The sequence below is a fragment of the Vanessa atalanta genome, chromosome 22, assembly GCF_905147765.1.
Source record: "Vanessa atalanta chromosome 22, ilVanAtal1.2, whole genome shotgun sequence".
Lineage (NCBI taxonomy): Eukaryota > Metazoa > Arthropoda > Insecta > Lepidoptera > Nymphalidae > Vanessa > Vanessa atalanta.
This window is the reverse complement of record NC_061892.1, coordinates 655,361-669,519: the sequence shown is the minus strand read 5'-3', so window position 1 is coordinate 669,519 and position 14,159 is coordinate 655,361. Positions and strand designations below refer to the sequence as shown.

Genomic DNA, 14,159 nt, shown 5'->3' with positions numbered 1-14,159 from the left:
GCGAAACCAGTAGTTTATAAAACACTTCACACAAATAAGTTTATTTGTGTGAAGTGTTCGTAGACGTAGCCAGTACCCAATAGACACTTACCGACATTAATATTCTGACATAATTCCCATACGTATTACGAATCCAACTAAAATTTACAGCCAATCATAATTCAATATATTGCGGTGGTTATAATTTTTTTTTTTTCTATTTAAGACTCAACTTTCGCAATCAACAAGTGACAGGTCGCGTGTCGTGGTGTCGCGGTATCCTCGGGGGTATTCGGTTCGATTACTGTCCCTCGCGTCCTCGTGTCGTGTGCGAGTGATACGCGATGGATACGACGCATTTCAGCTGCAAACATTGTAATATAAATTTTCATTATGGTATTTAACAATGGATTATACTTCTCTTTGGTTTGTTAAATAATATTCGTCAAAAATGATTAAACAAATATTTGTTTTCATAGACTTTTGTTATAAATCTACTACCAGTTTAGTATGTAGAACACACCGAGAAAAATCGGCGTAAATCAGTCGTTACTCTTATCCATTCAACAGCACATATAGATATATTCTCTCATGAAGGCGCGCCCTTCCATGCTTAATCATCGGCGTGCATTAGTACGAGTGATGCTCGTGCTGACATTACGTCTTAGTGTGCGTGAGTTGACTAAAGTAAGAATATAAACAGCCAAAAAAAAATCGAGTAAATGTTTTTTAATGCTTGCCGATAATTTAACGTGGAAACGCGCCTTCATAAGTGAATAGATGTATATTCTCGTATATATATACATAGTTGGTACCTACATGTATATAAATAATATTATTATACTTATTTATAGACTTGTGTTATATATGTAAGTAACTCTACGTTTTTTTAAACCCTTTTCTTATTTATTAGTGTTTTTTTTTTATATTTGTATTTACAATCTAATTAAGACTAATTACATTGTAAGACTCTGTGAATAAATAGATGTAAAAAAACTTTAAATTCTTTCTATCTTAAATAGAATAATATTTCACTTATTTACTCAAATTCAATGTAGTTGGAAATGTAATCTTATCCCGTTAGCAATAGAGCTCACAATAACGACGCACACGTGTGTATATTTTTCTACAATCTCCCGTAATTAACATACACGTGCCGTATAATTATTATAATTGTTTACACTCGTAATTGGATTAGGGGCTCGTTTTGTTTGTAAACGTTTCGCGTAAACGAGATCTTCGTCTTATGTCATCATCATTCGGTACGAGAATTGTCTCGTTGGATTTAAGTTTTGTAATGTAAAACAAACAATATACAAATATTCGTTTGTTATATACATATATTAAAGATTCATTCGAAGGCAATGTTTTGTGTATATCGGGATATCGTAGTTTTGATACTCAAAATCGAAATATTATTTATTCAAGTAGGCTCGTAAAAGCACTTTTGAATTGTCATGTTACGAGGTTAAATTAAAAGGTACCACCGGGTCGGAAAGTAGATTCTACCGAGAAGAACCCGCGAAAAAACTCAGTAGTTACTCTTTTAAAAGATTTTAATGACAGAGTATGTCAGTAAACAAGGATTTTTTTTTTATATATTCTGCTTAGAAATCAATAAACACTAAGTTCACTTATATTGAGTAATATGCTTTATTTATCAATGTTTCTTTGACATGACCTTATATTTTTTAGTACTGTGTACTTACGTACGTACGTATTTTTGTGTGTTTTAAGCATGTGCCAAAGTTACTACAGGTATAGCAACGCCCCAATGCTGATGGAAGGGCTTGTAAATATTTCTCACAGCTTCAGTCTAAGGTCGGTGATGACCACGTGGATTCTTTGGGTGGTCTCCTAATATCTTTGAAAATTTTATAAATATTGTCTTGTTATTATTTTATCTGTGACTTTAATAATAATTAAGTGAATAATAAATAACATTTCGCACCCTAAACTATACTTACACGACAACGTTTTAAAAGCCACGGTTCAAAGGTACAGTAATGACTGTCACAAATGCGTTTTCATTGTACCCCCACGGGAGCTCGGTCGGTTCTCGTCACGATGTGATTTTTATGTATATGTTTCGTTTGCGCCCTCTATGCTGAAAATATATTATGCGAAACGTCTCAGATGCATCGAGCGCTAGTTTAATAAATAATATTGGCAATGCCTAATACTACGACCACCTGTGTTATTTCTTTCCTTGCAAACAATCATTTTACAAACTAGTTGAACATGCGGATTTACACGCGCGAAATTTTTAAAAAATCCCCAATATTACCATCCCCAATGTTACCCCCTCGAGGGATGAATTCAAAGAGAGTAACTGAGTACTTCGTCGATGGGACTCGAAACTATCTCCATACCAAATTTTATATAATCGGTTCAGTGGTATTAGCGTGAAGAGGTAACAGACAGCGTTACTTTCGTATTTATAATATTAGTATAGATTAAACTTGAATAATTAAAGTCTCGACGTATTAACTAAATGATGCGTCATTTTGCACCACTGGGAAATCTGATCTTCGGATCTTGTATTAGATTTTGTTTCTTCACTATTATGTTCGGTACGCTCCATATGGCTTTTGCTTTATAATCTGATGAAATATTATATAATTATTTTTTTAAATTGATAAAATGTAAATTAAATAATAGTAATTGTACTACTAAGCTTGTGTTAAGGCCTTTCTTAACGGCCAGGTTTAGGGGTTATTCCGGCAAGCTGTTCTATAGAGCACAATTGTGGTAATCCGTAACAAGGAGGATTTCTTCACGGTGTTTGCCTTCACCGCCGATATTGTTTCACGCGGTTCTCGAACACGCATTAAATTAATTTCAAAAATAGAATTTGCACTGACAGTTGCATGGAAAAGTTATATTTGTAAAGTTGCGGTCATATATGTGCGATTTCAATATATTTATGTCAAACATATTTAAACAGTAAAACATACAATTGGCATCAAAAAAGCTCGGTGTGCTCAGCAAGGCAAGACAGTATTTCACGTCGGCCCATCGACTAAGACAATACAAGGCGCAAATTCGGCCTCACATGGAGTACTGCTCTGACCTCTGGGCGGGTGCTCCCTAGTACCAGCTCCTTCCATTTGACCGTATGCAACGTAGAGCAGCTCGAATTATCGACGATCAAGCCCTTTCTGATCTGCTCGATCCTTTGGCTCTGCGTAGAGATGTTGGATCACTCTGCATCTTCTACCGAATCTTCCACGGGGAATGTTCCTAGGAATTGTTTGGATTAATTCCGGCAGCTGAATTTCACCTTCGGACATTTGGTCAAAATTCTAAATTTCACCCGCACCATCTAGATGTCCGAAAATCCACAACAGGGCGATTTTTAAGACATTTTCTGCCTCGCGCAACCACTCTGTGGAACCAGCTTTCGCCGGCGGTTTTTCCGAACCGATACGACTTGGGAACCTTCAAAAAAAGCGTACTCCTTCCTAAAAGGCCGGCAACGCACCTGCAACCCCCCTGGTGTTGCAGATATCCATGGGCGGTGGTAATCACTTTTCATCGGGTGAGCCTCCTGCTCGTTTGCTCCCAATAACATAAAAAACAAAAAATTACATATTGTTCTACTTCATATAATTGACTATTTGTGTTAATTTATGACAATTCGTCAAGCTGTGATTAAATAAATTTATTTATACACGCAGACATTTTCCATTATAATCTTGATGTACAATTTAAATCATTACTAATATTTTAACAGTCGGTTAGGTAGAAGTTAAATAGAATGCAAATAAACACCCCGCCCCCATTGTCCGGACATCTCAATCGACGTCCCGCGGCGCCGGCTGCGTTGTTGTGTCCACTGAACGTAATGCTTCTATTGTGTGATAAACTCATATTTTACTAAATAATATAACGTTGAGCTACCGCACGTTAGAGATTTATGGCGGAGTGGTGTTGAAGGATCGGTTTGTCTGTCGGTGGCCCATTTTACTCGATGGTAAGCTACCGTTGACGCTGGTTTGATAAAAGTGGTAAAATGCTTCTTAAATAACTAAAAGTATCACGAGATCCGAGACTACGTATCGTGTGCATGTAATAACACTGGCTCAATCACTTTAACGCTGTTAATAACGGTTGTGATTTTGGCATGGAATACTTGGTGTTGTTGCTTTGTGCATCAACTGGGTAAGTCCACCCTCTCATCAGATATTCTACCGCCACAGCAATAATTAAGTACGGCTGTGTTTCGTTTTGAAGGATGATTGTACCACTGTAATTACAGGCACAAGGGACGTAGCATCGTAGGTCCCAAGATTGGTGGCGCATTGGCGATGTAAAGAATGGTTAATATTTCTTACAACGCCATTGTCTATGGGCATTGGTGACCACTTAACAACAGGTGCCCCAGACAAAAAATTTTTTTTCATTAGAGGAATTTCACAAACCCAATACGAAATTCTCAATTTTAAAATGTCAAATATTTCATGCTACAAGTTGTATTTAATCAAAACAAAATCTATTCAATGTACTAAGCCCTTGTAACGTAGGCGTGTGGGCAGCGCTCAGCGGGCGACGAGCAACGCCACGGGACGTCTATTTACGCCTTACTGTGAGCGGATCAAATTATTACATAAGATTAGCTGGAATATTATTTCCTAATCGTTAAGTTATAAATTAACAGTAATTGACTTCCGATCTATCAACATTAAAATCAAAATATACTTTATTCAAGTAGGCGCATCAAAGCATGTGCGAATCGTCATGTACATACATACATCATACAGGGTTGAATTAAATTTAAAGCTACCACTTACGAAAACGCCTGTTAATGTCTTACTAATGGGCCTTATATACTCTTGAGGAAAACGCTTGGAACTCATTCCACCACGTTAGCCTTTACCGTCAAGCACCAGATAAAACTTAAACATATCAGTAAGGCTTTCCCGGTTTGCATCGGACCATTTAGGGCATTATGACAAAGATACCTGACACATATCAGAATACCGTAAATAATATTTACTATGTTACTTTACTTAGTATTAAATAGTTTGGTAAATTATAAAGTTTTTAATTATAAATAAATATAAATATTGGACAACATCACATACATTACTCTGATCCCAATGTAAGTAGCTAAAGCACTTGTGTTATGGAAATCAGAAGTGACGACGGTACCACAAACACCCAGACCCAAGACCACATAGAAAACTAATGAACTTCTTCTACATCGACTCGACCGGGAATCGAACCCGGGACCTCGGAGTGGCGTACCCATGAAAACCGGTGTACACACTACTCGACCACGGAGGTTTAATTAAATTCGCCATGTATACATAAGATTTGCATGACAAAGCCGCGGCCTACTGCTAGTTTGCGTTAAGTAAAAATCAATCGTAATCATAATATTTCACCCCCGATTGGGCAAGCAAGTGTCGTTTCTCAGTCAACGTACCACGTGACATTTCACACGGCTCTTAACAGTTTCGTAGTCCCTTGATTGAGTACTGATTGATGACGATCCTAACTGTTTTTGTTTTTTATTTACTTTCTAATGTCACGATAGAACTGTTTCTAACTCATTCTCACTGTAACAATAAAATTATAGCGCGTCATTGTTGTTACAAACTTTATGAAAATAAGAAGTACTTCTGGCGTAAAAACTGACGTTTATTGGATTTTGAGCCATCTTCAATTCTTAGCAAATCAAGATAAAATATATGCAGACTGAGCTACGACGACAAGTACCTACTGTTTTTATGCAAATAAAAAATCGGAATATTTTTCAATGTCAAATTTTTAATATTACGATCTTTTATGCTAATCAAACAAAGGGAAAAGAAATAAAAAAAGAATTTCACGTATAATCAAGTACAAAAAAACACCAAAAAGCCCTCATACAGCGTCGCATGTGTTCTCCGGGACATATGACGCGTAATCGAATGAAAACAATCGACTTTTTTGACCCTCATAATCGAATCGGACAATCGAAAACAATCCAATACTCGAACTAGCGATTATCGCCGCGTCGCTAAGTACTCGCGACGTCGGGAGCTTGGGGTGAACGGGACTGGGGCGTGCGAGGGAGACGCATAGATGTACTTAGTCGTACATTAGACGGAGAGGGGACAGCGCTTCAGAGTGGAGTAGTAGCGACAGATTGGCGCGCACATGTCGAGATGCGATGTGCTTTTTGCCAACTTTACGATAGGGATGTGTCCTGAGGGTTTATTGTTTTTATCGATATAATAGCTTAGGGAACTAGCATAGCTGACATATTAAAAAAAAATTATAACGAATTCCGATCTGCCAGGCTCATCTCTTACCATCATTACTTTTATTTTTTGTTACGTTTCGGGGTATGGAGATTAGAAATTTATGATAAAATGTTAAAACGAAAACCGATAACTAGATATCAAATAAAAAATAATAGTGTTATATTTTATGAAACTGTTCATCAGTATAGTGGGTCATACTTAATTTCGATACATAACACCATCACTACTGTCATAGACGCGGCCTCGTGAAAGGGGAGCCGCGGGCCGAATGGCAGCACTTGTTTGTGCGATTTAATTTCATTTATCAACGCATTACTTACTCAGAGAGAATTACTTATACGGATTACTCGACTTTCTCCGCCCCTTTTTCATATGTAAATATGTCACGTATTTTGAATTTGAAATACTGAGCCGATTTCTAAATATATTTTAATTCAGTTGATATGTCCATGTTGAAACATAATTTCAAACTTTACTTCTCTATTATAACAAGTAGATTATTTGCTTATTATCTTTGAACAAAATACGCTCCGTCGTTTTGAATAGCATAACGTGTAAATTTGCAAACTATAGCTTATATTGACGATGCTCATTACAAATTATAAGCGAGCTATACGCGTTATATGGGAGGGATTCATCCTTAAATATTGTTAATCAAAACATAATACTATGTTCTCCCAAACATTCTAAATTAGAGAAGTTTTAAAAGTAGGAAAACTGACCTTCCTTGCTCTAGAAAAATGTAATGTTTTGTTTATCTTTATATTCGACTTTTTGGATTCACGTAACGAATTATCTTGGTGTTTATCGATAACATAGTAATAGTTTTATACTACTCACAATGATTATTGTTAATAATTAAATTTATCAATGAAACCTATTCTATTGTATTTACATAACAAAACAAACTAGCGAGTTCATTTTAACACCGAACCCCTCTTAAATTGAAATTTTATATTCTAAAAGGGGCAATGAATTTGTTTAGATTACATTTGAATTTTATATTTGCGTTTATTAAAATGAAATAAATTCTGATGTCTCAATGTGTGTGCCGCTGTCACGCCTCGTGTAGCCGTTACATGATTCGTTTGAATGATTTTTATGGACGTTTATGGGTTCGTGTAATGATTTAAACACCTGTTACGTTGTGTTGTGATATTTTTTGTGTGTAATCTATTGGAAAGTTTATATATTAAACTAAATTATGTAAATTCATGAAAAAATTTTCATGTTTGATAATTTTTACGAACTAACTAAGGATATTATAAAAATAGAATTGTGTAACTAGTATCGCAATATTTTCTCTCCTACTATTTCAAGCCGACTTAAAAAAGAAGATTCCTTATTTTGGGCGTATGTTTTAAATTTCTTAATTGTGAATCAATTTGGATAATTCTATTTTATTAATCAGTGATCGGTATCTTAGGTTTCTGAAAACGGTGCCTAGATTAACGATATTGCTTCATTTGAACCGTACGTTTGTGTTTTATGGGTAGTTCAACAGCGTTCATTATATCAATAAACTACTGCAGACCAAGAAATATAAAAATAAGGGTAAAAAGATGACTATCATGAATAGAATTACAGTTTAACAGATAGAGTACAAATATGTATAAGTATATTATTACTTAAAAGCATAGTCCAAAAATATAAATATCAAAAACTAGTTGTCGTCTGTGGCTTTACTTGCGTTTAACTGGTTGGTTGTTACATGTTAGACATAAGATACATAGGACAGACAGAGTTACTTTTGTATTTATAATTTTAGTCTAAATAACTTTTATAGAAAGCATTGTATCGCATGTCCAGTTAAATCAGAACGTTAAAAACGAACTATAATTCATAAAAGTTCCTTATTAGGTTTAATACGTCTTAAAGTAAATCGGTCGGCTTTATTATTTCTATAATTTATATTTAACAGCTGTTAAACGCTAATAACAATATCAAATCAAACGTCACAACGATATATCGGGACATGTAAGCGCGTCCCTTATTGGTCCCGCTTGAAATAAATCGTCCTGAGAAATTAACATACCTTCCGCACTTAAGATGCCACAACAATCTCGATGCGACCATTTTACCCAGACCCACCCAGGCCGTACGTTATACTCATTATTGTGGAAATGTTGTATTGGTTATCGTTTAAAATTAATTCGTGTGAAGTATAACAATTATCTCCTGTTGGAAGTACTTATTTTTGCAGTTACATTCATATTATAATTATTATATGTTTAATAAACTCATATTTTGTTATTTTATTCGATTTCATAAAAATAAGTCTTATCGATATCAGAACGTCATTCGTATGGCATTAAAAAATAATACAAGATGTTTTCCCGCGCAAAATTGTAAATAAAACAAATGTCGGTCACTAGTGTGATATGAATAGGAGGTTTTTGTCAATTGGTTTTTATTTTAACTTCAGGATTATAAGATTCATTAGATTAAACAAATAATAAAAAAAATATTCTGTGTATTTATTACTTTGAATTTTTAATTAGTTTTTTTTTTTTAATATTAAATATTTTAAAGAAATTTTATTTATAAGGAAAATGTTATGAATATAATTTATGTGCTATAAAGAATAATGTAGTCTTCTACTAGTACAAAAAAAAATAGAATTGGATCATTAGTTCCTTCGGAACGACCCTTATCTCCAAATTTTACCTCTATAACATCAGTATAAATATACACGATGAATGGCTTGAAGCTTCATCACATCTTCTAGTACTTACTAATATATATATATTTTACCTTGAACTCTAAAGAGGGAAACATTCGATGGAAAGAAAATCAATATTTTTTAGTGAAAAAACTCTGAGAAATAATTCTTATCAAATTTTAATGAATTGGATTAATTTTGATTTATTTTGCGAGCTTTATCGGTGGAAACTACTCTCCGAACCAGTACCTAATAGAATATTATTCTAATATTATATTATCAGAATATTATAATTTATATGGAATTAATATGTTCTCAAATTATGGCATGCAAACTCTACTATATTTTATTAAATTGACATATTGCGTAATCAGCTATATCTCTTTATGTTTATTTTAATATAAAATTTAAATTTAGTGACAGGCAAACTTATCCGGATAATAAAAGTAGTATACATCAGTCGTAACTTGTATAAACTTCATCAGCGACAATATCGATTCGATTCAATCCAAACAGGATGTATTCGATGCTTGTTCAAATAAAAATATATTTTTATAGTAGTAAATTGAAAATATTTTGTTGATACTAGAACTTCTCCTAAAAATACATGGTCGTTTTAAATTAGAACACGTCGAGACGAGACAAAACTCTATAATGGAGGAGCATAATTCACCTCGCAAAGGCGCCGAAACTCACCAACCACGTTTATCTAACTGAAATTAAGAACGAAAACATCTTAAACGCGCTATAAATTTTTGTAGCCGAAGGCAAGTTCAGTGTTGCTAGTTGAATTATTTTATCCTACCACGCGTTTCCCGCTTATTTGCTTAGAAGTTTCAGTTGAATTATTTTTATCAAAAAAAAGTTTTTTAATATGTAAATAGTAGATGATATTTAGTAAAAATGTTTTACTCAAATATAAGCCGAAACCGAACAAATTTTTATTACCTTTTTTAAAATATATTTTATGTATATATATCTTATTATCGAAAATTGTTGGTTAAACGTATTTAATTTAATTTAAGAAATATAAAATCATTTTAATAATTGAATTTACAAAAAAAAATCCATAATTGATCTAAATTCGGGTATTTTTTTCCAGTCGGTTAACACTCAATGCGCAGGCGCCGCCTGTTTAGTTCGTCTTCCATTAGCGCGTTTGAATTTAGAACGTGCCCCGATTGGGCGACGTGGGCCATTAATCATTGGCGCCTGCTTTGAAATATATTTTACCATTATTTTGTTCGGATTTAATGCAACATTGCGATTTCGACGATAATAATAAACGGAGTGTTACGTATACGTAAAGTTTATTTTTAAGTTGGTATTGAAACATTCATCAATATATCATTTTGTTGCATTTATAATATTCTCTGTTATTAAGAATATAATAAATAAATAAATATTGGACAACATCACATACATTACTCTGATCCCAATGTAAGTAACTGAAGCACTTGTGTTATGGAAAATCAGAAGTAACGACGGTACCACATACACCCAGACCCAAGACAACATAGAAAACTAATGAACTTTTTCTACATCGACTCGGCCGGGAATCGAACCCGGGACCTCGGAGGGGCGTACCCATGAAAACCGGTGTATACACTACTCGGCCGCGGAGTTCGTCTATATGTATTTAGATTATAATAATTAAGTAACTTAATATTATATTTAAATCAGTCTTGTCTAAGTATTAGTATTCATAATACTCATATACACTCCAGAGTTATTTTAGCATGTTGTGGCAGATGATTACAAGTGTGCAAACACAGGGGCCCTATTTTTCCCTTAGTCGTGTCAGATGGGATGGGAAATTCGACATAACGGGATTGAGAAGCACGCGAGTGCAATACTGCCAGCGTCCTTAATCTGTCTGCAATCTTTACCTACTTCCAATGCTCTATAGCCAAAGTTCGGAATATTAAGTTTATTCTGTGTCAATTATCTATTTATTTATCAACACCAATTACGCCCGTGAAAATTTAACCAGATTTGAATCCCAGACCTTCGCTCCTCTGGAGTTAATCGAACATTCAAGTGATAGTTTTTTTATTTTGTTTTTAATAGTTGGTAATCGAAATTTCAGAATATATAAAGATATATCCCGCTAATAATTGATACGAACCACTTCGGAATTCCAATTTTCATAATGGAAGGGATGCATAGTTTTGTGACGTTAATGTCTTATTGCTTACTATTCTAACTTATTATTTTTTTGATAAAACTAGTATGGAAAATTTAAAATAACAAGAACACTTAAAATAAGACACTAAAAACTTTTCGGCTTTTTAAAAAACGAAATGCCAACATGGCGCCGTTCGAGCGCCGGGAATTCGAAATTGGAATTACAAACTCGCTTTCCCGATTGGTCACTCAGGCATAATGTGGTCAGCTACAAAAATATTTTTTCTCATCATTGCTTAAATTGAACTCTACACACTGAAACATAATGGTTGATTTGAATGAATTTATAATGTTGTCGGTATTTTCGAGACACGATTACACTGGACCTCCTCACCGAGTGACGTGTTAAGATAGTGTTATCTTAAATATTTCTTGCCTGGAATCCATCGGTCCAACGTCGTTTCGGATATACGGAATTATAAATTTATCTGGAATGCTCCGTAAATGCGTACGCGAACTGTGTTGAAAAATAAATACATAAATAAAAACAAACCACCCAGATACAAATTGTACTTTATTCAAGTAGGCTACAACAGGCATTTTTAAATCTTCATTTAACAGTTAATTAAGCTTAAAGCCACAGCTGATTTGAAATGTCTACTGAGAACTGGCGTAAAAGTAAATGTGTTATTTTCGCATACGAATTATGCATTCGTATACAATTAAATTGCGAATAGCATACGTGAATATAACACGAACACTAATTACACGCTGTGTTATCATCTTAACACATTATAATATTTTGTTTTTTTTTTTTTTTAATTTACGAACTTTAATATCAATGACGCTATGTAAGCAAATTTACCATTATAAACTTTATTGTTCTAATACACAAAAAAATACGCTTTTTACTTAAACTCGACACAAACATAACATACCTAATAAAAACGCGTATAGAAGTTGTACGCATTGGAATTAATTAGTAAAAAAAAAAAAGATATTAATAGACTTCAAAGTTTGATCGATCATCATGACAATTGGTGAATATTATAATATATTTTTTCTTACGGAAGGTTTTTACTCAACCCACTTCGTTGTAACTCGCCGCTAGATGGCGCTCCAGCACACCTTTGTCGGTACCGTTCAACCGCTCGACATGAAAATTGGTCAACAACAGTTGCATAAACAAATCAAATATTGTACAATGTATAATTTTAAAGTAGGCTCTTGCGAGCACTTTAATTTAATGGACATAATATCATAGTTCCCAAAGTTGGTGCCACATTTGCAATATAAGGAGTGGTACCTATTTCTTTCAGCGCCAATATCTGTGGACGGTGGTGTCCCCTTACCATTAGGTTTTTTTAACTCTCAATACCTCTAACAATAAGCTAATACCAATTAATCTTAGTGATCTAAATGAGATAACAAAGTAATGTCTATTTGTCCACAATGCAAGACGAGCGCACAAGATGGTCTCTCGTGATCATCTCGTGATCTTACTTTTATTATTATATTAATTATTGTTACCGGCCTTCTAAATTTTACAGGATTATAACCAATCAGTGATCGGTTTAATGGGTTATTTTATGTCTCATTTTTATTATTCGTTGATTTATACATTACAAGAACGGAAAAAGTGGTGATTAAGTAAAGAGAACATTTCTTACTCGATTTATTTTAGGACTCACGAGACGTGGGAGGTTATTCTTTGATACCTGATGCTTATATACTCTGGCGCTATAGGAAGTCAACTATGACGTCACATTGTCAATGTTCTGTCGATCATAGACCTAGTTATGAACCTCTTTCCTATAAGAGTTATTTTATGATTGCCTCATAGGTAAAGCTTGGCATATAGGGAATTCAATCTTTGGTTCTCCAGATCCCGAAATCCTTGGTTTTTAATTAAAGCCCGGTTTTGGTCAATAAAATAAAAAAATGTCGTGAATTTCTCAGTTTGGATTTAAAGTGCCATACTATCTATTTAAATTGATAGAAACATAGCTAGTTGTGAAACGCATAGCTCGCAATATTTTGATACGAAATTAGTACCGGTACATTCATGACTTTCATGCGTGTTTTAATGTTATCATACAATATAATTCAACGTATAACGTAGCCACAACAACGCGTGGTATGGTCAGCTGGTTCATATTTAAGATGTGCTCACATATACCTCATACTATAAGCAACGCAAAATTGATGATGGTCCAAATGGACGAGAAACGCACCCACAAAATATACAAACAGTAAATAATATAAAAATTGTATTCTACAAAATTTAACAAGAAATCTCCTAAAATTAGGCGCAATGGTGAAAGATGGAACCATCATACTCAGTCAACAGAATAATATTATCTGAATTATAATTTAGTTTTGCAGTATCGTGCTTTTGTTAAACAAACGATCTTAACTCAACGGTACCAGTATAATGAACTTGGCGTCGCATTCCCAATGTAAATCTTATGTTTTGTGCAATAAGGGTTATTATATTTCGTACATCAAGTTTAAATATTAGCCGAGTTATAATTGGATTCGCAGGGGTTTGGATGATGTTGCAGCGATTTTTTTTATTTGCGAATCGTTTGGGTACTCGACTATGGTTTCTAAGGGTTTACATTACCAATTGATTTTGAAGTCTGAAGAAATCTGTAGGTACTGATGAATTTGTGAGAAAATGTGACACTCATAGCATTGGTACAAGGAAAAAACACAAACTTGTTACTCCTGTTAGTCAACTGCATAGAGTCAGTAACACTTTTGTGGGGTAATAGTTCATGAACAAATATGGTTCTACAATAGAGGACCCCGGAAAGCGTTCAAAATGCCTCTATTGTGAAATTATATATTTTTTTTAAAAAACGGTTGTTTTCGAAAGGTTATTAGTGAGTTAGGTTAGAATGAAACGATTGCCTCCTGGCAATTTCTTATTTGATATTTTATATACGTAAATAATCACAAATTGATAAAAAAGCCTCTGAGTTCCTTTTGCCGTTTCTCCTAGGTGAGGGTATTTCTTTTCCGAAACGGTGGTAGTGTTAAATTTGACAATCAATAAGTAAGTGTAATGCTTCTCTATCGAATAAAGGAATTTGATTTGATTTGTACAAGAGCTTCCTATACAGAATTTATGA

General features: G+C 34.0%; 1 protein-coding gene across 2 annotated transcripts in view; it reads left to right on the top strand.

Annotated features, from left to right (window-relative positions):
• LOC125072634 (S phase cyclin A-associated protein in the endoplasmic reticulum) overlaps positions 1–14,159 on the top strand; it is a 62,961-nt gene that overhangs the window by 32,027 nt on the left and 16,775 nt on the right. The window lies entirely within an intron of this gene.